The following is a 26,387-nucleotide window of genomic DNA, read 5'->3' on the forward strand; positions in this document are numbered from 1 at the left end:
CATGAGCCAACTGAGAAAACGTACCCATATAAAATTTAGTTCCTCAGAAAGGTCTAGAAATACACAAGCCTCTGATGACACTCACAGAGGAAGATAACCAAGAAGGTACCGGCGTGGTCGGGACTACAAGGAAGACCGGAGCCTCTGGTTGTGGACACGACAAGCAGACAGTCCCCCCACTGGACAGCGCGCTGGGCGTCAAACCCGAAACAAACAAGGGGAAACGGGGAAGCCGCGAGGAGAAGGCCGACTGGCGAGGCGCCCGGGATTCGAAGAACCGCACAGCAGGGAGACCCCACTTGGCTCCGCTTCACCTCGTTTCCGTCCTATACATTCCCGAGTGGTCCCTGCGGCTGGTCACACTACAAGTGCTGCAGGACACAGGAAAGCAAGCGTCAGCAAAAGTCTGCTCTCTCTCTAGGCCAGGGCTGGGAGCAGGACACCGAGGCAGCCAGACGGCTTCTCACAGCGCCTGCGCTCCCGCAGCCCGCGCCACCGGAGACGCACACACACCCCTACCGGCCCCCATCGCAGCCTAGGCTCCCACCCCTACCTGGCAGCACCAAGGCACCCCCCAGCCCAGGTATCAGGGAGACGGAGGGAGGGACCTGGCCCCCGACCCCAGCTGGCTGGGACCGGCGGACGCCCACTGAGGTAGGAGACGGACAGCAGGCGCAGAATACCACACCACCGTGACCAACCTTGCCAGGATACAAACGAAAACCACTTATCGGGCCAAAAACTAGGAAAATCTCAACACGAACAAGGGAAGAAAATCAACAAATGCCGAATGCTGAGATGTGAGCCCTCAGACAAGCCTCTTAAAGCAGCCGTCGAAAGAAGGCTTCACCGAGTGTTTAGGAATAAGCTAAAAGCATGTCTCTGAAAACTCACAGAGAAAAGGAAGCTACGGAGAACCATCAACAGCCAAAGATCAATGAAATCATCAGCCTCAATACCCCTATAGCCATTACAGAAAGTGAATTTGTAATAAAAAGCTCTAAAAAAGAGATCTCCAGGCCCAGATGGTTTCACCAGAGAATTTCAATACCCAAAGATGAACAGCAGCCCTAGACCATCTTTCAGAGGAACGAGACGGAGAATCCCTCAACTCATGTTGTAAGGCCAACACTAGAGCAATTTGCCTTAGGAACACAGGCACAAATAACCCAAAACAGTTTTTTAGCTGGCAAACTAATCCCGCAATGTATAGAAGATGTACACACCAGGACCAAGCAGGATGTATCCGGGTACATAAAGCGGGCTCCATACCGAAAAATCCATCTATATAATCTACCGTATCTATAAACCAAAGCATAAAAACCATGCAATCATATAAAATAATGCATAAAAAGCATTTAATAAAATTCAACACTTACTCATGATAAAAAAAAATACCAGCGAATTCAGGACACAGGAAAGCTACCCCAACGTGATAAACAGCGTTTATGAAGCGTACAGCTAACGTCATAGCTAACGGTGACAACATCACACCTAACCGTGCCAGGCTGAAGGCTTTATCCCACAGCTGGGAACAAGGCAAGTCCATCCACGTCACCATTCTTAGGACACCAGAAGTTCCAGCCACTGTCATAGGCAAGAAAAATAAACCAGAGACATACAGACTAAAAATGAAGAAATAAAACTATCTCTATGTGAAGATGACGATTTTCTACCTAGAAAATCCCAAAAAATCAACAAAACAAAACTCCTAACCCTGATAAGTGAGTTCAGAAAGCAGAATGTTAGAATAATACACAAAAATTAACTGCATTTCTAGATGCTAACAGGGAACACACATAAACTAAAATTTAAAACATAATAGCATTTAAAATCACTCAAAATAAAATGGAATACTTATATACTTAACATATGCAAGATTGCATGCTGAAAACTGTGAAATGTTGATAAAATAAATTTTAAAAACTAAATGAATGGAAAGACCTATCTATCCATGGATTGGAAAACTCAACATAGTAAAAATATCAATTCTCTTCAAACTGATCTAAAGGTTCAGTGCAATTCCTATAAAAATCGTAGCAATGTAGGGATGCCTTGGTGCTCAGTCTGTTAAGCATCTGACTCTTGATCTCAGCTCAGGTCTGGATCTCAGGGTCGTGAGTTCAAGCCCTGCACTGGGCTCACACTGCACACGGAGCCCACTTAGGAAATAAAAATTAAAAAAAAAAAAAAAATCCCAGGAACCCTTTTTGTAGACATAAATAAACTTATTCTCAAATCTACATGGAAACAGGCCCTAGAGTAGCTTTGAAAATCTCGGGGGGAGAAAAAAAGCATACGTCTTACTTTGTAACTCCAGTTTTCAAGACAGTACGAACCAACAGAATAGAACAGAGAAGCTAGAAAGAAACCGACCCAAATGTGCCCGACTGATTTTTGACAAGGCGGGAAAAAATTCAATGGAGGAAGAGTAGTCTTTTCAACAAACAGTTTTGGGACAAGAGGTTGGGCAATAAAACTTGATCTAGGTCTCACACCTTCCACAAACACTGACTCAAAATGGGACACAGACTTTAGATATAAAACAAGAAACTAAAACTTTTAGAAGAAAAGCACAGGAGAAATATCTTCAGAATCCAGGGTAAGCAGAGTTCTTAGACTTAATGCAGAAGGTATAATCGGTGAATTGAAAAATCAGTAGATTAGACTTAATAAAAATTAAAAAGCTTTCACTATGCAAAAATCCCCTGAGAATGAAAAGACAAGCTATAAACAGGGAGAAAATATTTGCAAACCACACCTCTAACAGAAGGCTAGCATACAAATATATAAAGTATACTCAAAGCTGAACAATAAAATTTTTTAAAAAATCAATTAGCAAACAGCAATCCTGGGGCACCTGGTGCCTCAGTCAGTTAAGCGTCTAACCCTTGACTTCAGTTCAGGTCATGTCCTGGGATTGTCTTGTGTCGGGCTCTGCACTCAGCGGAGGGTCTCCCTGAGCCTTCCTGCTCCCTCGCCTTCTGCCCCTCCCCCGCTCGCTCTCTCAAACAAATAAATCAATCTTTATGGAACGCCTGGGTGGCTCAGTCTGCCTTAAGCATCTGCCTTCAGCTCAGGTCGTGATCCCAAGATCCTGGGATCGAGTCTCACACTGGGCTCCCTGCCGCGCGGGGAAGCTGCTTCTCCTCCTGCCTGCCACTCCCCCTGCTTGTGCTCTCTCTCTCTCTCACCAGTACTCTCTCTGACAAATAAATAAATAAAAGCTTTAAAAAAATTAAATAATCTTTAAAAAAAAGAAAGAAAATGGCAATAGAGGTCTACCTCAAGAAGTATGAAAAGTCTCAAACAACGTAGTCTTGCACATAAAGGAGTTATAAAAAGAACAACAAATAAAACAAAACCAGCAGAAAAAAGGAAATAGTTAAGATTAGAGCAGAAGTAAATGATATAGAAGCTAAAAATATAGTGAAACAGATCAATGAAACCAAGAGCTAGTTCTCGAAAAAAACAAGAAAGTTGATAAACCTCGGGTCAGACATACCAAGAAAAAGAGAATAGGCTCAAATAAATAAACTCACAAATGAGAGAGGAGAAGTAACAACAGACAGCACAGAAATACCAACAACCACAGCAGAATATCATGAAAGACTATGTGCCAACAAAGTGACAACTTGGAAGAAAAGGATAAATTCCTAGAAACATACCAACTACCAAAACTGAAAGAGGAAGGAATAGAAAATTTGAACAGATCAATAACCAGCAAAGAAACTGAATCAATAATCAAAAATCTCCAGGCAAACAGAAGTCCAGGACCAGACGGTCTCCCAGGGGAACTCTACCGGACATTTAAGGAGTTAATACCTATTCTTCTCAAACTATTCCAAAAAGCAGAAAAGGAAGGAAAACTTCCAAATTCATTCTATGAGGCCAGAATTACCCTGATTCCAAAACCAGACAAAGACTCCACTGAAAAAGAAAACCACAGGCCAATATCCCTGATGAACATGGATGCAAAGTTCCCAACAAGATGGGAACAAATCGAATCCAACAGTTCACTGAAAAAGTCATTCACTGCAATCAAGCAGGATTTTTAAAAAGATGCTATTATTTGCGAGAGAGAGGGAGAGAGCATGCGAACATGAGTGGGGGTAGGGGTGAGGGACAAGCCGACTCCTCACTGAGCAGGGAGCCCGAGGTGGGGCTCGATCCCAGGACGCTGAGATCAGGACCTGAGCCAGCGGCAGACACTTCACAACTGAGCCACCCAGGTGCCCCTCAAGTGGGATTTATTCCTGTGTTGCAAGCGTGGCTCCATATTCACAAATCAATCAGTGTGACACACCGCATCAACCCGAGAAAGGGTAAGGACCATATGGTCATCTCAAATGACACAGAGAAAGCATTTGACAAAGTACAACATCCATTCAGGATAAAAGCCCTCCACAAAGCAGGGATAGAGGGACCATACCTCAACATAATAAAGGCCATATATGAAAAGCCCACAGCAAATGTCATGCTCAATGGTAAAAAAAAAAACTGAGACCCTTTCCCCTAAGGTCAGGAATACGACAGGGATGTCCACTCTCACCGCTGTTACTCAACACAGTGCTGGAAGTCCTAGCAACAGCAATCAGACAACAAAAAGAAACAAAAGGCATCCAAATCAGTGAGGAAGAAGTAAAAAACTTCCACTATTTGCAGATGACATGATACTCTATACAGAAAACCCAAAAGACTCCACCGAAACACTGCTAGAACTGACAGATTCAGTAAAGCTGCAGGATACAAAATCAACACAAGGAAATCTACTGCGTTTCTATGTATCAGTAATGAAGCGGCAGAGAGAAATGAAGCAACAGGTCCCATTTACAATTGCATCAAAAACAAGACACCTAGGAATAACCCTAACCAAAGAGGTGAGAGTCCTATACTCTGAAAACTAAAATGCTGAGGAAGGAAACTGAAGACGACACAAAGAAAGGCAAAGACATTCCATGTTCATGGATTGGAAGGACAAACAACATTAACATGTCTGTACTGTCCAGAGCAATCTCCATATTGAAAGCAATCCCTATCAAAATACAAAAGCAGTTTTCACAGAACGAGAACAAACATCCCTGAAATTTGTATGAAACCACAAAAGACCCTGAAAAACCAAAGTAATCTTAAAAAAGAAAAGCAACAGATATCACAATTCTGGATTTCAAGTTATATTACGAAGCTGTAATAATCAAAACAGTATGGTATTGGCACAAAAACAGACACACTGATCAACAGAACAGAATAGAAAACCCACAGTAACCTTTGACCAAGCAGGAAGGAATATTCAGCGGGAAAAGGACGGTCTCTTCAACAATGGTATTGAGAAAACAGGACAGCCACATGCAGAAGAACGGAACTGGACGACTTTCTTGTGCCGCACACAACAAGTAAAATCAAATGGATTAAAGACCTAAATGTGAGATCTGAAACCATAAAAATCCTAGAAAAGAACATAGGCAGTAGCTTCTCTGGTATCAGCTGTAACATTTTTCTAGTTCTGTCTCCTGAAACAAGAGAAATAAAAGCAAAAATGAACTACTGGGGCTTCATCAAGATTAAAGGCTTCTGCACAGCAAAGGGAACAGTCAACAAAACTAAAAGGCAACCTACAGAACAGGAGGAGATGTTCGCAAATGACATTTAATAAAAGGTTAGTATCCAAAATCTATAAAGAACTGATACAACTCAACCCCCCAAAACAAGTAAGTTAATTAAAACATGGCGTAAGACATGAACACTTTACCAAAGAAGATATACAAACGGCGGACAGACTTATGAAAAGATGCTCCACGTCACTCGGCATCAGGGAAACACAAATCAAACCACAGTGAGATCCCACCCCACACCGGTCAGACGGCTCCAATCAACAACACGAGAAACAACAGATGCTGGCGAGGATGTGGAGAAAGGGGAGCTCTAGTATTGGTGGGAACGCAAGCTGAGGCACCCACTCTGGAAAACAGCGTGCAGGTCCTCAGAAAGTTGAGAATAGAGCTGTCCTACGACCCAGCAACCGCACTACTGGGTATTTACCCTAAAGATATAAAAATTCTGATCTGAAGGGGACATGCATCCGGATGTTTACTGCAGCATTATTCACAATAGCCAAGATACGGAAACAGCCCAAATGCCCATCAGCTGAAGAACGGATAGAGTCGATGCGGCACCTCCACGCCGGGGTACCACTCAGCCATAAACAGAATGACATCTCGCTGTTTACAATGACACAGACGGAGCGGGAGAGTATTATGCTGCGTGAAATAAGTCCGTCTGAAAACGACAAACACCATATGATCTCACTGGTATCTGGAATTTAAGGAACAAAATAAACAAGCAAAGGAGAAAAAATAGAGAGACAAAGCAAGAAACAGACTCTTCACTACAGAGAACAAACTGATGGTCACCAGAGGCGAGGTAAGTGGGGAATGGGGGAAATAGGTGATGAGATCTAAAAGAAAAAACAATTAAAATTGAGAAAAAGGGGGTGCCTAAGTGGGTTGGTCGGCTAAGCGTGTGCCTTTGGCTCAGGTCATGATCTCAGGGTCCTGGGATCAAGCCCCGTGTCAGGCTCCTTGTTCAGTGGGGAGCCTGCTTTTCCCTCTGCCTGCCACTCCCGCAGCTTGTGCGCGCCCCCTCTCTCTGACAAATACTTATTAAAAAAGAAAAGAAAAGAAAATGAGAAAAAGTCATGAACAGACATTTCCCCAAAGAAAACCTAGGAAAGGAAAGAAGCCCGTGAAGACACTGTTCAATATGATTAGCCATCGGGGACGCAAACCCAGACGGCGGGGACGGACCAGCGAACAGCTCTGGAGACTGGCGCTGACACCGAGTCCCAGCAAGGACGGGCAGACCGCACAGCTCCCGCACGTCGCGGTGCGAGCGTGAACGGCACGGCCACTCTGGGAAAACCGCTTAATGTAAAATTAAACGTTTCCTTGCTCGAGAACCCGGCAATTGTACTTTTGATCATTTATGCCAGAGAAATAAAAGCCTGTGGACACGGAAGCCTGGGCCGGGAGAGCTCCGTTACAAGAGGCAAAGACGGGAGGAAGCGCAGGGCCGCTGGGCGGGCGGGGCGGGACCGGCTCAGCCCACAGCGCGGGCCCAGATGGCAGCGAGGGACAGAGTGCGGGAGGAAGGCCGCCGACTTGTGACTCCATTCCTCGTGCACTTCTGAGATGACGTAGTTCTGAAGACTGAGGGGGAGTTACTGGCTCGCAGAGGGGAGGCGGGAGTGCGTGGCCGGAGGACTCCAGGCCTCGCAAGGCAGTTCCCTGCAGTGACGAGGGCAGCGGTCACAAAACTTAGACAGTGGCGGTGGTTGTGCACATCCATGTGGGGCAGCGAACCGCGTAGACCCCGACTCCGACTGCTCTGACCACTGTCACGGCCGCTGCTGCGCTTCCCTGTGCGGCTGTCACTGCCACCACCATAGCGCCGCGGCCGCAGGGCTACGGCCTCTGCTCTTGCTGCTGCCATCACCACTGCTGCTGTCGCCGCCACCACTGCTACGGCTGCTCCTACCACCACTGCCTCTGTCGCCGATGGCACCACCACCGCCACGACCAGGACTTCCACTCTTGCTACCATACGACCGGTTCCACTGGTCCCGCTCGGCCACGGCTCCGGCCACGGCTCCTGTCCCGGCGGCTACTCTCACTACCCTGCTACCAGCAGTGGCACTGTTAGAACTCACTGCCGCCGCCCCTGCTATCACTCCTCATCCTACCACACACACACACGCACACGTACACGCACACGCACACAATTACAGGTAAAAATTGGTAAAGTTTGAAGTCTGATTGGCAGCGCTGCACCATAGTACTTTCTGGGTTTTTGTGCTGTACTAAAGTCACATAAGATGTTACCACTGGAAGAAGCTGCGTAAATGTTACAGGAGACTCTGCACTCTTCTCACTACCTCCTATGCATCTGTGGCTCTTTTGGAATAAAAGTTAAAAATAATGTTACAGCAGAGCCGAAAGAAGGCACAGAGAAATTCTGATAAGCACAAAGCTACAAAAGCCAGTTTCACATTAACAGGGCTGTGCAGGACTGGAGAGATTATATGCGCCGAGGGCTGAGCCGCAGGAGATGGGCCGCCACATCCCACACAACGAACCAGATGGGAAGGCGAGATGAGACACACACACTCGCGTGCTGGCCGCTGACCTACATCCGCTCGGCTCCGAGGAGAAGGGAGGGGCTGGCGCAGAGGCTCCTGTGCGGGGACGGAGCTGGAGAAAGACCTGGAATCCGCTGACTCAGGCCCCCGACCCACCGCAGCAAGGCTGGCGGAGGAGCCCACGCTAGATGCATCATAACAGAATCTCCAGAAAACCAAGACAAAGACGAGATCTTAGAAGCAGACAGAAGTAAACGAGACTGCTTTCAAAGGGGCGGGGGCGAGACGGAAGGCTTCGTCCTCAGCAGACCGCGGGCGCCGGAACAGAAGTCGAGCTGCGGGCGCTGGGAGTCGCTGGCTCCTGCGGCCGCGCCTGGCGGACGAAGGTGGATGAAGGTATTTCGAACAGTCAGAACCTGGGGACCCTCTTCCCCAGCGCACCCACTCCGTGAGGTTACGGTGGGTGATGTTCGGGCAGAAGAAAATGGCCGCAGAAAGAACCCTGGATTTGCAGGAGGAAACAGGACAATAAAATGTAAAACTACGAGTAAAAGGAAACAAACACCAACCATATAGGACAATAGTGGTGACTTGTTACTTCTTCCGTAATTAGAAATCTCCTGGGACTTAAATATATTAAAAAATTCACTGTGCTGGTCAAGGAAAAGGGTAGCTTTTTCTTTCCTTTTAATTTTCAAAATTCCTTAAAAGTCCCCAGATACAGCAACACGATTAACGAAGAAAAGCCCCTGCAACCTCTTCAGTGCAGAGCTCAAGGGATCCCTCAAACCCGAAGAACAGGGGCAGGTGGGGGCGACACGCGGTGGCCGGTCCCAGTGAGTCGCCGAATGCACGCGCTTGGGGGAAACGGCAAGTGGGGAACAGCCCTTTGCGCCACCAAACTCAGAACCCCCCCAAGTCCTGACATCCCCACCAAGAAACAGGGCCTCACACCAAGTGGGAAACTGGTGAATATTCTGACGGCCGACGGAGAAGCCCCGGGAAGTTTGTGCTGAACCCAAGTCCCCCCTGTTCTGGGAAAGTGAGAAAAAAAAAAAAAAGAAAGAGAAACGGAGGCAGAAAGGAGGGAGGAAGCAGGAGGCCAAGGAGCACTTCGGGAGCTCGTAGGGCTTACACCATGCTGAAGGGCTCTGGGTCCGCAGGAAGCTTGAGAACGTCCCACAGTGTTCACTTTGGGAGCGACTGGAGAGAGAAGCATCGGAGAGAAAACAAACCACGCGAAGCTACTGGAACACAGGAGGCTTCAGAGAAGGGAGCGGGGCGGGGAGGAGGGCGGCCTCCGGGGCGTGCTGCTGAGCCCTGCAGGGGGGGTGGGGGGAGTGGGGAGCACCGTCACTCTCCGACGACAGACGGGAGTCCTCCTGGAGCGGCAGTGGCGCTCCCCAACAGGAAGGCCTGCGCAGGGGCCACGTAAACACTGCCCCATGGCGACAGTAAAGGAGAAAGCCTTTGGCCCCTCAGGCTAGGGAAGGGATTCTGGCCCCTTCCCAATTCCTTTTCAGGAGCCTCTGCCCTAAGGGTCCAGAAAAACCCCTATTTAAAAACAAGAGGCAAGGAATCATGATCAAATCCCATAAAAATGTTACCAAAAAGAGGTAAAAAGAAAATAAATAACATTGTAAGGGAGAATAAAAATGTGCCAGAAAACTATGAACCTGAAGCAAATTATAGCCTAATTAATATGTGACACTGAACTAAAATTTGAGAAAATAATCCACATTTTAGAAGAACATAATTTAGAATAGAATTAGAACATCTCAAAGTGACACGGCAAGAAAACAGGAAGAGATAAAAAGGTGGCCGCTGACGCTCAGGAATGAACGAGAATGTTCTTCCAAAGCGAGAAGCGGAAGGAGCACAGGAGCCAGAGACGGCACCGAAGGCCAGGAAGGAGCGTAGAGGACAGAAACACGGCAAGAAAATAACGAGACAGACGCACAGAAAGAAGATTAGGGAGGACCGACAGACAGCGTGCGGGCGAGAGAGCACCACGGCTCCCGTGCGTCCAGCTGCGACCCGCCGCTCCCTCACGCGCACACGCACACGCACACTCTGGAGACACCTGAAACACAGCAGGGCCTGACTCCGCACGGTGACTGGGCGCCCTGCGGTCCCGAGAAGTCGAGCCTGAGCAGTGAGCAGACAGTCTTCAGGAAAACGATGAGACGTCAGAGATGAAGTCTTCGGGGCGTCCAGAGCGAAAGGCCTCATGCGCTCATAATGAAAAGAACAGCGGGGAGAGGCCAGACTTCTCAGCAGCCACGCAGGAGCAACGGAACCTTCTAGGACACCAAAGTGAGACGCCACGTAGCTCAATTCCACGTGCGCTGCAAGGCTACGGATAAGAAGACAGGAACACAGGGTGCGTGTGGCCGGCGCACCACGGAGAGCCTGACGGAGCGTCGGCCTCGGCCAACCGCAAAGGTGGTGGAGAAACTGTCACAAGCTACGGGGACAAGCGTCGGATATATTCGCTCTAGAATCATGACTGACTGACACGCTTCCCGGGGACACCAGTGTACGACGCACCGAGATAAAGAAGGAACCACCAGGAAAGTGGATGAGGAGGAGGTAAAGCCCAGGCGGGAGTAACCAGGCGGCGGGCGAAGCAGATGATGGGGGTGGGGGGACAGAGCGGCTTCCAGCCCCCTGCGATGCTCCTGTGATACCCCCCGAGAGCCCATCAGCAGACACAACAGAAGAGAAAAGAGGGGTTTCTGCACATGACACAGAGAGGTACTAGTATAAAGCCAAAAAACATAAATCTTCCCAAGAATCAAAGGAAATAAAAACAAAAAGGAAGTGTTTACTAAGTCAAGGAATTCATTTATACGCACACACATATATATTTATATTTTCAAAAAAATAATGGGAAGTTATAAAGAATCACAAGCTACTTACCCGGGAAGGGAGGGAGCGGGTTTGAACGAGGAGGATCCGGGACTTTCTGAACAGACGGTGATAGAGCCCTACTTTAGGATCATGGAAATGTCTACATAATCCAAATAAGAATTTTTTTAAATCCCTGAAACTTAAAAAAAACCTAAGTATACACAAAGTTGGTGATATAACTGCACAGGATTGTGGCAACTAACCTGAAAACACGGGAACGTGGCTGGGTATTCTCAGGGACACAGACACGCAGGGAAATGTCCTAACCTTGAGTAGTTATTTGTTGGCACCAATAATGTTCCAAACCCATTCTATGTACCTTTAGGGTAAAACATGTAAGTAATAATGCTAACAAGACAAAAGAGAAACAAGTCCAAAACTTTTAAATTTTAAGTTTAAACCCTGTAATCCTGCATTTGGTTTAGAACGATTTCTGTGAACTCACAATTTCCTCTTCTTTCCCCCTTAACTCTCTCCACTGAACTATGAAAAAGAGAGGACACTCCACTGCAATCAGCACGTTTAGTGCCTAGACTGGGGCCTCCGAACACTTCGGTGGATCCCAGGAAGTCTGGGAAAGCGAGCCCGAGAGGTGAGGTGGGAACGTGTTACACACCAGTCGAGGAAACCGTCAAGACTGGTGTGGCTACGTCCACTCAGAAGCCAGCAACATACAGAGCGACGTGAGTAAAGAGTGTCATAGTTGCAAGTGAACAAATGTATTATAGATATAAAACCCATAAACCAGTAACAATGCTTTAAAAAGAAAGAAAGAATAGCAGGGAGACAAACAAAACTCATTGGATGATGGAAAAAAAATACAAAGAAATAAATGTTTATCCCGCCTTTCTGGTAGGAACTGTATTTTAGGTAACCGCATAGCCCAGCGAGGAGGAAGTCACTCCATACGGAATAATCCCAATGGACACGCGAGAAAAGGCTTACACAACTGTCAGGTCACTGTTCTTCAGCCCCTGCTGGAAGAGCGGACCTAGGCGGCGGTGGTCAGCGGACACTAAAAACCCCGGGTGCACCGAGGGTGGTAAGCCCGGGACAGCCAGGATCTGACGGACAGCCGACGTGCCCACAGCCCGGGCGCCCATCTCCGGGGCCCGCACGCAGCCCTGCCACACACAGCTCCAATGTCCGCTTGTCCGGAAAACACGACTCAGGTGAACAGGCCAGGTTCCAGGAAATGGGGGGGCGGTATGCTGAATGACCTTGCAAGGAAGCAACCAGGACGTGGGACAACCACACAGCCACCAGCAGGGAGAAGGCCAGGGGAAGGTGCTCATGTGACACGGTCACAGCACAGCACTGACGGCCGGGCCCGCCATGCGCTCCCGGGATTTCAACACGACGTCACAGGGCAGCCCAGATCCAAGGGAAGGGAACACCGACCCCAGTGGGAGGGCAGTGAGAGTCATGGCACAGGAGAAGCACGGGGGCTTGTGCACGAAGGCCACACCACTGGGACAGTCCCCGTTGGGAGGAGGGTGGGCAGAGCTGGAAGATGCCAGACAACCAGGCAGGACCGTGAAGGTCGCCCTCGGCTGGGAACGGACGGATGCAGAGTGGTGACTTGGGCGCAGCGACGCTTTCAAGGTCACTCTGGTTCCTGGGAGGCTGCGGTTGGTCCCATCACCGAGGCAGGCAGGACGGAGGCTGACTCAGAGGGGTGGTGTTGGGTCAGATGACAAGGAGGGAGGAGGTATCAGGAGCGACTCTGCGGCTGCATGTGACGGCATCTCCCCCGGAGGGTGGCCAGCGCGAGCCCGCCGGGTGGAAGAAGGCCGCTCCTGGGGCAGTGGTGGCCATGGCAGGACAGAGGAAGAGGCCGCTGCGGGCAGCCCTGCCCTGCCCTCCCTTGCTCCTCTCAGGAACTCCTGCCAGCATCTGAACGATCAGACAGCTTTTTGTCTAATGAGGTCACTGTGCCTGTGGCCGAGGCTCTGTCTGTCACCCTGCTGTCCCTTTCCCATTGGACCAAAGTGCAAGGCCATCAGCTGGGGCCCATCCTCCCAGGGCTGCCCAGGACACTGGCTCCCCACGCACTGTCCCCCGCTGGGCAGCTGGGCCCAGGCCTACCGTCTAGGAGATAGTCACACACAGAGCCCGGAGCCCAAGTCCACTTCTCTGGCCTTGTTGGCAGCTAACACCATCCAGCCCGGCCAGAGCTGCCACAGGGGAACGCTATTGCCCTGTCCGGTCCGGTCTGCCCGAGCTGGAGTTCAGGACCCGCTAGAGAGGCTGCTCACAGCCCCTGGTCTTTGTGGCTCCTGTGTCTGTCACCCACGAAGCCTGGCACAGTGCAGTGTGGCCAGACAGAGGGCCACCACATCCATAAGGTGCTCAGTGCCCCGTCTTTTTGGACTTGAGCCCAGTGGCAGCGTCCCCCACTCTGGTTTCTCAGATGCACATGGAATGAAAGAGCTTCTCCAAGGTTCTCCTGGTCATCAAGGGCCTGGCACCAGGACATGGAGGACACAGCCGGACACACCAGGACCCCCAGCCCAGAATAAGAGGCCCACGGCTGGGCCTTCACGGCTTCCCTGGCTCGGGGCCCATGGCTTCCGGCCTCCTCAATCAGAGCCTCTGTGGGAAAACCAGGGGCAAGGGGGCTGTAATGGTCACCAACCACAAGAGCCAAGGACATGGTCTGCATCTGCACACAGCGTGCTGACGGTCCTGCCTCCCTCTGCTTGTCTGATCACGTCCTGCTCGGCTGGGCCTTCCCTGCACGTGGGCTTTCCCCCGGTGACCAGACAACGTCTGTCTGACCCGTGCTCACTGGTCCAGATCGTCTGAATTTGTTTTCAACATTTAAAAATCAGATTTCATATTCAAATCTCATTTTATGACTTGAAACGGGAGCAAGGACTCGAGCCCAGGAGCGGCGACCCTGCATCTACCGGCCAGGGAAGCTGCAAGGGCTCCCATCCCACCGAGGCGGTTTTCCGCTCATGGACAGTGGCCAGCCTCTCCGAGGTCACTGAGCCATGCTCTGTACAGCCCTCGGTCTCTACGTGTCACATCCACACTGAAGGCCACACACGCCGGGCTGTGGTTGTAAATCCTTGTGAATCCTGGAGAGACAGACTCTGCTCCTGTAAGGGGGGGCACCTCCCTCTCCCCTGGCTTATTTAGCAACTCAGGGCACTGGAGACCTGATGGTCTGCTTGAAAAAGCTGCCAGAAGCCAAAGTGAAAAGTAAAAACAAACAAAGTACTAATCTTGGTACCATTTTTGTTAAACTCAGTCTGCCCACTAGATTCTCACCCTGTCCCTAAAGCACTCGATGGCACCAAGGAAGCCACAGAGAGCTGGAGCGCCACGGCTCTCCTTGGGCTGTGACATGTGCCAGGGGTGCAGGCAGGGGTCTCCGTAAGGCTGAGGTGGTTAACCCCCCGGAACCCCTGTGTGTCCAGCCGGTATAAGAAGTTGTCACTCACGGTGAAAAACGGACTCTCTTGAGAAAATTCTGCTTTGACTTCCACGTTACCAAGAAGCAGACCTTCCGTGGCTGACCCACAGTCTATCTCCATAGAAAATTCTCTTACTTGCCTTAAATTAATTTTGTAAGCTGGAAACACCAGGTAAGTCAAATTTACTAGTCAGTTCTGCGGAACACTGTGAAATGAAACATGGCAGCAGAATGCTTCCAGCCTCCCCTTCTCCAAAAACATCCGTACGCACACCCCTCTCTCCCCTGAAGAGCAGGGCAGGTGGCACCCGGAGAGCTCGCCAGCCTCACGGGCCATGAGCCACACAACAGTTTAACAAGAGCCAAGAGCCCCAGAGGGCTGTGTGCACTCTAGAAAGGCAGAGCTGAGGCCTGCCCCAGGCTCTTCTAGCGGTGATGGGGATGTCTGCGGTTTGCTTTGCAGGGACGAGAATGAGGGTCACGTGCTAGTGCACCGGGACGGTGGCACACACTCCAAGACCTGCGGGACCGGCCCAAACACGAGGGTGCCGTGTTGGGGGACGGACCCTGCAGGAGGGCGGGGCTCTGACAGTAGGGCCCACGGGACGAGAGATTTGTCACAGCAGCAAGCCCCAGCATCACCTGGACAGACTTCGTGGGGGGGGGGGTGTCCCTCTGTTCAGGGCTGGAGAGCAGTGCTCAGGGGCAGGAAGGCCTTTCTGTGAAGCTTCGAGGCTGGGACGGGGGTTGGGGCGGGAGGACCTCACTCCCAGAAGGTCGCCGGGAGGGGGACAAATCAGACCGGGGACACTAGCTGAGAAAACCAGCCACTCGTTAGTGGCTGGGAGGAGGGGACCCCCGGCGCGGGCCTCTGGACGGCAGCAGGGAGGGGCGGCTTCGCAGCCGAGAAGGCACGGGGCCACTCATCTCCGTACAACAGTGCCGGAGCAGATGCTGACCACGCTCCTGCCATTCCCCTCCCTTCCGGAAAGGCCGGTCACGGAACACCGCAGCGTCTCAATGTCAGCTGGCAAGTTACTGTGACGCCACACTCCCATGTCGTTAATTATCTTGTTTTATCATAAATACGATTTAGGTAACTGTCAAAAGACAAGGACTTAATTACACAGGCCGGGGAGGAGCACATGGGCACCGTGGAGTGGCTCCTGCCCCGTCCTCCCCACGCTGCCCCCGACTGACGGGCCCGGGCCTGCACCCACTTCCTCACAAACCCTTCCCCTGGCTGTGCTGTCTCCAAGGGCACCTGCTCCAGACCGCCTGTCCTCTCACCCCACACTTGGCGCGACCTTGGTGCTGTGAGTGACCTCGAAGCGAGGGAGGAGGATGCCTGGTGCTGCTGCGGAGGCCGTGGTAAAGCTGAGTGTTCCAGAACGTTCGAGGAGAGGCGGCACCCGGACTCTGCGTAAGCGCGGGGCTCTGCTGAGGCAGCCCGATGAGCGGGCCTTGCTCTGGGCACGGCTGGTGGGCCCAGGCCCGCAAGGTCCCCGCAGCCCGCTTTACACAGATGCTAGGAGGCTGTGGGTAGCGGGGACGGGCTGTCTGTCCCCACCGGAGAGATGATCTGCGCGTGGGGAGACGTGGGTCACAGCTGGGCTCCGTGCACGTGCACGCCCGGAAACAGCCGGGGGATACGGAAGTCCCGGAGCTCTGGATGGTGCCTCGGGGCTGGAGCCACCCCTCCCCCAACCTGCAGAGAGGAGCCTGCCTCTGGGAGCACAGGGGACACGGCGCTGCCGGCAGACAGCACAGACAAGCACCCAGAGGCAAGGCTGCAAAGCTCCTGCGAGACACACCTGAAGCCACAGCTGCGGAGCCTTGACTCAACCCCCGACCTAACCAGTGCTTCCCACGCCACGGACCGGTCTTCTCCGCTGGCGCTCGGGCCCAAAACATGGTTTCCTGCCACGTCCCAAGACACGGCTCGGCTACGACGCCCCCACGTCCCCACAGCTCTCCCTGGGCCCCCAGCAGCCTTGCAGCCCAGCCCCACGGCAGGCAGCACAAGGAGGCCTCTTCTGCGCTCACTCGTCCCGCACCTCCAAATGCTCCCACTGCCCACGGTCCCTCACAGCCCGGGGAAAGGCATGAAGCGTGCGTTCTGGATGGATGAGAATGCAAGGAGATGAGGAATCACAGCACGAGCCCTGGGGCACCCCGATGGCATGGTGAGGCCCACACCACGCCCCGGCAGGCCACGGCAGCCATGCGGCCGAGGAGCAGCAAACCTCCAGACCCTCTCATCAGGGCCCACCTGACAGGCCCTGGGACCCTGGGACACAGGCAGGGGAGGAGCACCCAAGGGGTGTCCTGACCCAGGTCTTGGGCAGGGGGTGGAAGCTGTAGAAAGGTTGAGCCACTTCTTCCGACACCCGGAGGAAAGGCCAGAGTCAAGCAGGGCTCCCGATGGTCAGCAGCCTCCCCAGAGTAACACCCGAAACGCCCCGCCCTGTCCCAGTGTTGGCAAGAGACACGTGCAGATGTCTTCCAGCCGACAGCCCCAGGCAGCCCCAGGATCTGCTCGGAGTTGGCGGGCTGGCCGCAAACCCAGTTCAGGGGCAGGGGAGGAAGGGTGGAGGACGGACCACAAGCAGCTCAAGGATAGGGTTTGCTCTACACTACACTGACAGCAGGCCTGCCGGTCAGAAGGCCCGTGTGGGCTCCGCGAAGCCTCCGTCCCCGCCGCAGAGTACTTCCTATCCCACCGTGGCGTGCTTGGTCATGCGCCCGCTCTGCCCAGCCAAAGGTGAGCAAAGGTGAGCAAAGGTGGCACGTGGCACTTCTCTGTTCCAGTGACAAACATCCTAATGGTGCTTCTTTTGCACCGGGAAAGGAAGGGAGTAAACTGTCGTTGCGAGCAGAGTGGCAAACTGGTGGCTGTATTATCTGTCACTCCCACCCCCGAGAGAGGACTACGCTGGCCAAGCCCAGAGGTCAGGCCTGGCCGTGTAACGTGTCCTGCGGGAAGCAGTTTTACGGGCCCGCGCACAGCTCTCCTGCTCTCCGCCTTCCGCTGGCGAGTAGGCAAAGGGTTAAGGTAGAGGCGGGGAGGGGCAGGGGCTCCTGACTAGGCTCTGAAACCATTCCTGGCTGCTGAGAACGAGAGATAAGCGAAGACCAGAGCACCCGGCCCCATGCCAGGGAGTGTACTTCTCCGGCGGCTACGCTGTAATCACCGAAAACGAGCAGACCTCAAAGCAGTCAAGCACTCGGGTTATCGACGGTCCCTGCTCAAACCAAGGCGTCGCCGGGATCTCGAGGCCACAAGCTTCCTGCTCCCATTTTCAGTAAGAAACGCGGGGTGGCCTCCGTTGGGGCCCCTCTCACTTCCTTCCTGCCCGCCCGCACCTTCACTGAATGCGCTGTCACGTCACCTCACCCTCTCGAGTCCATGAGACAAGAACCCTGGGATCCCACAACACGCTTATGTGACAACGTTCCCAAGAGGCCGCACCACTAGCCTGGGAAGGGGTGACGTCAACCCAGAAAGGGTCACATTGACCTAAATGCCTGAAAACAAACTGCATTTCCAAGCCTCCGGGATCTGCGAATCCACTGCTGCTGCAGCTCAGCCACGGCCCCGAAGGGTCCCCACTGCGCTTCTCTGCGCCTCCCAGACCAGCAGTGGGACCAACGCAAGCCTGGGCCCAGCCTCCCCACCCGCCTGCTCAAATCGCTTCCTCTTCTGTGTTGGTATGAATCTGGTCATTTCCTTCATACCTTTCATTTTAAACTTTCTGGGCCGTTTATTTAAAGTGTCCCATAAAGAGCATGCATTAGACTTCAACACGTTGAGATATAATTGATGCACATGAAATCGTACATATTTATACAATTTGAGGATTTTTTTTAAAGATTTTATTTATTTATTTGACAGAGATCACAGGCAGGCAGAGAGAGAGGAGGAAGCAGGCTCCCTGCTGAGCAGAGAGCCCGATTCAGGGCTCGATCCCAGGACCCTGGGATCATGATCCGAGCTGAAGGCAGAGACTTTATTTAACCCACTGAGCCACCCAGGAGCCCCTATACGATTTGAGTTTTTAAATTGTGTTTATTGTATTTTTCAGTTCTAAAATTTCAATTTCGCACCTCACCAGAGAAGACACACAGACGGCCAATCAGTAAAGCTGCCCCACGTCCCAGGTCTCCGGGGAGATGAAGCTCAAACAGCGGCGACACCGCTGCACCCCTCCGAGAGCGGCCACGGTCTGGCGAGGACGGGAGCGCCCGGAGCGCCCGGTCACGGCTGCGGGGAAAGCAGGTGGTGCCGCCACCTCGGAAGGAGGTTTGGTGGTTTCTCCCAAGACGAAACCTGCTCTTCCCACCCGACCCGGCGATCGCACTCCCTGAGGTCCCCCACGGCGGACGGGAACACACGCCCCCACGGAAACCCGCACACGAGGGCGGCGGCAGCTCCGTGCGTAACTGCCAACCCCTGGAAGCCACCCAGGGGCCCTGCAGCGGGTGGACGGACACGGGAACTGTCCCTCAGGCCGTGGGAGGGTGTTCAGCACGAAGAGGACACGAGCCATCCGCCATGAGGGAACGCGGGGGGCCGTGAGTGCGTGTCAGAGTGACAGGAGCCGGTCTGAGACGGCTGCGGCCCGTGTGACCCCAGCGACAGGACTCTGTGGCGAAGGCACCGTTGTGGGGCCGGTGACAGGCCGTGTTGCGGGGCGGGGGGAGGAGGGACGAATGGGCGGAGCACGGCAGACGGGGAGGGCAGAGGACTCTGAGACCCTGCAGCGGTGGACGCCCGTCCCTACGCACAGAACGCCCGCCCCGAGAGGGACCCCCGCCCCGAGAGGGACCCTCCCGTGAACAACGGACTCTGGGGGATGACGACGTGTCCGTGTGGGCTCACTCATGGGACCAGATGCACGACTCGGGTGCGGGATGCGGACAGTGGGGGAGGCTGTGCCCGTGTGGGGACAGCGGCTGTATGTGAAATCTCTGTATTTTCCTGTGAATTTTACTGTGAATCTAAAAGTGCTCTGAAAAAAACTGACTCTTAATAAAAATAACCCTCAATTTTGGATCTTTCTTACAACTTCTATTTCTTTGCTGAAAATTTCTAGTTTTTCATTTGTTTCAATTTTTGTAAGTGCCCATAAAGCATTTTTGCAAAGCTTCTTTAAAAGCCTTGTCAGGTCATTTTGCCATCGGTGTCACTCGGTGTTGGTGTCTGTTGCCCGTACGCATTCCGTTAGAGACCTGCCCGGTCTGTAGTGTGTGGGGTGGTTTTCAGATGAAATCCGGACACTCTGACACTCTGTTGTGAAACTCTGGATTTCACCTAAATCTTGTGTTTGCTCTGAACTTCTCAGACGCCATCCCATCAAGGAAAGGGCGGGGGGGTGGGGTGCTGCCTTGCTAGTTCCCCACTCAGCCTCCACTGATACCCAGGTGGCCCCACTACTTCTGGGCAGGTAGGGGAGTGTGGGGCCCACACTGACATGGCACCGGGGTTCTCAAAGAGCCCAGAGGGATGTAAGTCCGGGATCTGCCCCCAGCCTCTCTGACAGCAGCATGGTGAGGGCCAGGGTGCGCTCTTACAGTCTGGCAAGGGTAGAGGCCCTGTTTTGGGGGCATATCTGGCCCGAGTAGAATGCTTGTTATCTAAAGACCTTTATCTGGCCAGGCTGGTTTGCTCAGAGAACGCGGGGGTTTATTTGGATTTTGTGTTTGTTTTGATCTTGGTCTGCACAGCACCCACGGGGGTTTTAGGTTTCAGACGTGTCCCAGACCAGTCAAGACCGTACGAGGTGACAGGAAACCCCAGGGGACGCACCACCATTGCGTCCCGCGCTTCTGCTGTCCTCCGGCTGCTCTGCCTTTGCCTCTCCACCTTTAGGAGTGTTTGATGCCTGTTTTATACAGTAAGGCCAAGGGCTCTGGCTGCGCTCAGCTCCTCGGTCCTCCAGGAGGAAGTCTGCTGATCGGACTTCTGTCCCTACAGGTCAGTTCGCACTTGCAGGACGTCACAGAAACGAGACCTCAGCGTGTGGACCTGCGCACGTGAGACGTGTCCCTCTGTGGCGGTGTGGACCTGCGCACGTGAGACGTGTCCCTCTGCGGCGGTGTGGACCTGCGCACGCAGAGTGTCCCTCTGCGGCGGTGTGGACCTGCGCACGTGAGACGTGTCCCTCTGTGGCGGTGTGGACCTGCGCACGCAGAGTGTCCCTCTGCGGCGGTGTGGACCTGCGCACATGAGACGTGTCCCTCTGCGGCGGTGTGGACCTGCGCACGTGAGACATGTCCCTCTGCTGGCGGTGTGGACCTGCACACGCAGAGTGTCCCTCTGCGGCAGTGTGGACCTGCGCACGCAGAGTGTCCCTCTGCGGCGGTGTGGACCGGCGCACGCAGAGTGTCCCTCTGCGGCGGTGTGGACCGGCGCACGCAGAGTGTCCCTCTGCGGCGGTGTGGACCGGCGCACGCAGAGTGTCCCTCTGCCGGCGGACTTGCCTCATTTTCATTCTCCCTCTTTCATTAGATACTTTGTTTCAAGGCGATTTGGGAACAAGTGTATCTTTTTTTTTTAAGATTATTTATTTATTTGACAGAGATCACAAGTAGGCAGAGAGGTGGGCAGAGAGAGGAGGAAGCAGGCTCCCCGCTGAGCAAAGCCCCCGACGTGGGGCTCGATCCCAGGATCCCTGACCTGAGCTGAAGGCAGAGGCTTTAACCCACTGAGCCACCCAGGTGCCCCGGAACAAGTGTATCTCAATGCTAGTGGCTACAAGAAGGAAAAAACACACTCGAATCTACTTCCCTGCCAAGTTAGACTGCAGCCTCCTCCGTGTGACGTGACAGATTCCACACACGACCCCGTGTCCCACACCGACGCCCCTCCTGCTAGAACGGTCCCACTGCAGTGCCTGATGGAGGCTGGGGGCTGCCCCGACACCCCCTACCCCGGCTGCTTCAGCTGAGGCGCCTCAGGTGAAGGGAGGCCGGCGGTCCAAGCCTCCCTTCTCCCAGCCCCTACCATCTCAGACTCCGTCTGGAACCCTACCAAAAAGAAAGGCGGACGTAAGGAATGGTCTGCACAAGCCCCGAGAAGTCAGAGCGGGCAGCCCTACTCCCTCATGGACCCCCAATCCTAGGGTCACCGGACTGCAGTCTCGTGGGGGCAGACCAGTCACCCTCCGTGCCCCGTCCAGAAGCCCCCGGCCCAGGACTGGCTGAGCGCTCAGGGCCTCAGGCCCTCCACAAGCACACCAGTGGGGGAGTGGGGGTCAGTTCCCCTCACTGCCTCCCCCATGACAGACCTGGGCCTGTCATCCACGGGTCCACAAGAGCCTCTGAAACAGAGGAGCAGCCACACTCCAAAGCAGCCGGCGTTCCACTGACCGCGGCCACAATACATCCGAGTCCAGACTCCGCAGCGACCTGTCCTGCTTCCACTAGGGAGTCACTGGGCTATGCAGACTTCAGGGAGACCCACCAAAACCACATTGGTGAGAGCCCTGAGCATGGCCCTGGCGTTGGATCTGTAAAGGCTGCCGGTGACGTACTGTGCAGCCCAAAAGGGGGGACGGTGGCTGCTCTCAGGGCCACAGGACTGAGGACGGCTGCCTGGTCTCAGGGACACTTTCAGGCCCCAGAGATGCCTTCTCTTCAGCTGCCCACCTGTGAAATGCAGGGCTTGGAGGTTTGCAAGCACTTCCCCAGGAGAAGCACATTCTGTTCCAATAAGATTTTGCTAAGGCCCCAAACACTCAGAGCTTTACCACTGGGGACAGTCTGCTCCCTTTCGATGGCCCCTAAGTCTCGCACCGTCTTCTTGAGGCACCCCCACATGCCCAGGGTCATCTGTGTCCTTGCAAAAGCACCAGTTTGGACAGAAGAGAAGGCCTTGGCACACGTGAACTGTCGAAGCAGCAGCCCCACCTGGGTGGGCAGCCCCCGACGCCCCAGAAAACCCCGCCACCCACGCCGGCCGCGGAGACGAAGCCCAGGCTGGCAGGCGAGGGCTCCCTGCTCGCCCGTGGAAGCCGGGTCCCGCCGCACAACCCCCAGCCCCTGGCGATGCCTCGCTGCACATAAGCAAACCTGATTCGAAGAATCTGATCACAGGGCATGTGGAACAGGACATGACGTGCCCCTCCGCTTCCATGACTGAGCTGAAGAACTCTGGATGTGGCTCAGTGCCCTCAGACGCTCTCATAGAACTCGAAGACTGCGGAGGAAAAAGGAAACAAGATCCAAAAAGCACAGCAAGAACCGGAGAGTTCTGAAACTCCAGATGCTCTGTACACAGACTCGCAGCTAGATCCGTGCTCCCTGGAAATGTCTGAAGTCTGTGAGAGAAACAATGAGGGACGGGGGACGGGGGAAAGCTGGAGTGAGGCTTGGCAAATCGTCTCCCCCCGAACAGTGACAAAACTCGACAAAAATGTCAAAAAATAACCATTGGAGGGTGCTAGAAACTAACCAAAGGCATATAAACAACGGAGAAGCATTTCTTCCAGAAAACCTACAGCTCCTTGGACCCAGTGGCCCAGGGACCCTTTCTGCCATGCATGCCGAGTGCAACCACTGGCCTGGCCTGGGTGGGGACAAGCTTGTCCACACCAGCCCAGTTCCCCAGGAATTCAGTCTTAAAAAGAAAAACAAGAACACTGAGCAGAGAGCTCACACTGTCGAGGAGAAAACGTTAAAGTGTGCAATTGAGTCCCCTCTACCAGACACTCCAACACAGCTCCCCGGCACAGGCAGACAGCACCAGTGACCCTGGGCCTCAAGCAGCCGTGTTGACCTCTTCTCGTGCATGTGCGTAAACGTGAATGTGTGCGTGGGTGTGCGCACATGACGGAGACGTAACTCAGTACACGAAACCCGTGGAGAGGCCAGATGCGGACAGCGCTCCCTGCTGAGCCGTGGCTGTTCACAGACGAGACCCCTAGGAGCGGGGACTAATCCCATCACCTCTTGTCACAGAGCATATAGGTGGTGGGTCGCCAGAAAGGTGGTTCTTTTTGGTGAAAATGCTATTTCGGTGTGTCAGCAGTAAGCCAACAGAAGAAAAATACAAAATAAAACAGGGTTTTCAAGGAGTACGTGCCCATGCATTGGGCTTTTACTCCGTCCACTCCTAAGCCCATGGACCACACTTGGGGCCTCTGCGGCCTGGCCCCAGCTGGGGGCTCGAGGGCTCACTTCGTCATGTCAGTTCTGAGCAGGGCTTTGCTTTACAGCGACAGGAGCTAGAACGGGCGTCTGGCTTTGCCTCGAGCCTAACACCATCCTGTCAGCCCCCCTCATGTACCGGGTATGTGGGGGCAGAGGTCAGTCAGTGGGGAGTAAATTCAAACTTGAAATGCCAAAAATTATATAGCTCTGACCTTCAAAGAACGAACAGAGAAAACCACGTACACATTCGGGCTGGCCAGGAACAGGAGCCTGGTGGACTCTCGTGAGAAAAACCTGCACTGGGACACGGAAGCACAGGGTGAGGAAAGAGCCCGAGCCCGCGGGGCTGGGGGTCTAGAGGCGCCGCCGCCGTCACTCCTGGGAGGCGGTCATCACACTCCCCCTTGCTCAGGGGCGGCTGCGGGGCTGCCCACTGCTTTGCGCAAGTCTGGCAGATCACAGGGCAGAGGCGTCAGGCCCTGCGGGTGCGGCAGGTGAAGAGCAGGGAGTGCCCTCTAGAAGGGGCTGCCCGCGGGGCCTGCGCTGCAGGAGGACGGCCGCCCCCCCGCCAGGGCCTCTGTGAAGACACCCGCCGCGGTCCCAGCCCCGAGCCCAGCCGGACTGCCGCGGGGCCTCACGAAGCGGTGAGGTGGTCGCTTCCTAAGGAGGCAACATTTGAGAGACTGCGGCTCCGTGCTCCGGGCACAGTGGCGCAGTGAGACCAGTGGAAGCAGTCAAAGCCGTGCACACGCAGCGCAAGAGAGGGACACGGCAGCTGAGACGCAGAGACCCTTTAACAACGGTGCTGGCACAGTGACTTTAAGACCAACGGGTAAACCATTAGAGACTGACTCTAATCTCACACACAAAAGCAATACAGATTCCAGCAGAAATTCAGAGTTTTTATGTCCGTTCCTAAGTGTGGCCGCACACAGTGACACCCTCCCAAGAGGACAGTGTGGGAGGGAGCAGGGAAGCCTGACACACACCACCTTGGCCAGTGGCTCAAGGTCAGCGTGGCCAGAGTGTGCATGCTGATGCGCCGGCCAGGGCACTTCACATCTGCGGTCTTCCTGGAAGCAACTCGCCCCCCAGTCTCACTCATCCTGAGACAGACACCAGGGAAATCCCGATAGAGGCGCAGTCTACAAAACCCGACCCTGTCCCTAAGACAGACACCGGGAAATCCTGATAGAGGCGCAGTCTACAAAACCCGACCCTGTCCCTGAGAGACACCAGGGGATCCCGATAGAGGCGCAGTCTACAAAACCCCGACCCTGTCCTCCCTCAAACCGCCAGGTCAAAACCAAGGACAGTCTAAGAAACTGCCCGTGAAGACCCTACAGAGACTGTGACTAAATGCAGTACGGGTCCTGGACGGAGGAATGACGTTCGGCAAAAACGGAAGGTCTGCAAGCGGACTTCAGTTGATGAGAACATTGCTTGGTTCATTAATTGTAGCCAACGGACCACGCCAACAGCTGTCAGTAACAGGATGGGAAATCTCTGTGCTGGCATTTAAATTTTTCTGTAACCCTAAAAAGGTTTGGAAACCTATTTTTTAAAATATATTTTCAACAAAATGTAAGGGCCAATAACCTGAGGAAACATTTGCAACGCAGACTCCAGGAAAGAAATGGAAAGGCCTTTCGCTTGCGGAAACACCGCCTGTGGCAGGAACGCGCCAACCTGCAGCGGGGCCGGGCAGGACCGCCCGGCGCACAGGACTCGGGCGCGGGGCGGCTGCGTGCCAGCAGGACCTGAGAGGCCATCTCCTCGGAGCACCAGAGTCCCGCAGGCTGAAATGCCTCCCTGGGGCGTCAGTGTCCGTCCTGAAGCCCATGTCCCTACGCTCGGGCTTCTCACCAGCTTTCGCACTTCCTCCCGGTATGGCTGTTCGGGTAGATTATGCATTTTACCTCTTATTCTTCTGAGAAACAGCATCCCTCACTATTGTGCCTTGTTAGGTGGGGACGTGGCGACTTCGTGAGTGCAAACCTCTCCCACAGCCCTCCGGTCTGCACATAGCTTCTCCTTGGCCCATGTGGGGGACACTGCACTCCGGCAGCAAGGCCTGGGCGTATGGAGGGCAGGGGCCTGGGGCTGCCCCCTCTTGCTGCAGGTGCACTGCACGCTCAGCAGACAGAGGATGGCAGTGGTGAGGAAGGGTTTCTTTGGTGCCCTTCCTGGGCCTTCCTGATGCCTTCCAGCGAGGGAGGGGCCCAAGTGCCACCAGTCTTGCCACAGCAGGGACATGGGGGGCAAGCTCCTGGACGTGACACCGAAGGCAGGCTCATTGGCAGGTTGGGCACTCGGCATGGCCACAGCCCGATCAGCCTGGCGAAAGGAACCTGTGCCTGTCTGCAGGTCACGTGGTCCTCAAGCCCGCTGGGCATGGAGTGGGGAGCAGGGAAGGCTGGCCGCCATCCATAGCAAAGGTCAACGGCCTGCCTCAGGACGGAAAGGCCCTCTGACCAGCATTCACGTGGACCATCCCCAGGGGATGTCACACGTACCTCATCAATCTCCTGGTCACTAATTTTCTGACTGTTGTTTCCAAGACCTGATCTCCTAGCCCATGAGTCGGCCTATCTCCTGGGTCACTGTCAATTCGGGCCACTCTTTCTGAATACGTATTGACTGCACATCAGTGACTCGGGTGAGGACCTGTTCAGGGCACGACTTCTCAGGGAGAATGTCCAGCCCATGCCGACAAACAGACGGGGATGTCATGTGATGCACCGTGACCACCCTACTCTTGTG

General features: G+C 53.8%; 1 protein-coding gene across 29 annotated transcripts in view; it reads right to left on the minus strand.

The window, feature by feature from the left end:
- PCBP3 (poly(rC) binding protein 3) overlaps positions 1-26,387 on the minus strand; it is a 255,803-nt gene that overhangs the window by 67,428 nt on the left and 161,988 nt on the right. Inside the window, exon 1 of one of the 29 annotated variants that reach the window (XM_082719934.1) lies at positions 22,545-22,570. The exons of 27 other annotated variants lie outside the window; for them this stretch is intronic. The gene's annotated coding sequence lies outside the window, so the exon portion shown is untranslated. Of the gene's footprint in view, positions 1-22,544; positions 22,571-26,387 lie in introns of those variants that run through there. One more of the 29 variants, XM_082719930.1, reaches the window with a different exon arrangement.

Source organism: Mustela nivalis (genome assembly GCF_964662115.1).
Source record: "Mustela nivalis genome assembly, chromosome: 1".
Lineage (NCBI taxonomy): Eukaryota > Metazoa > Chordata > Mammalia > Carnivora > Mustelidae > Mustela > Mustela nivalis.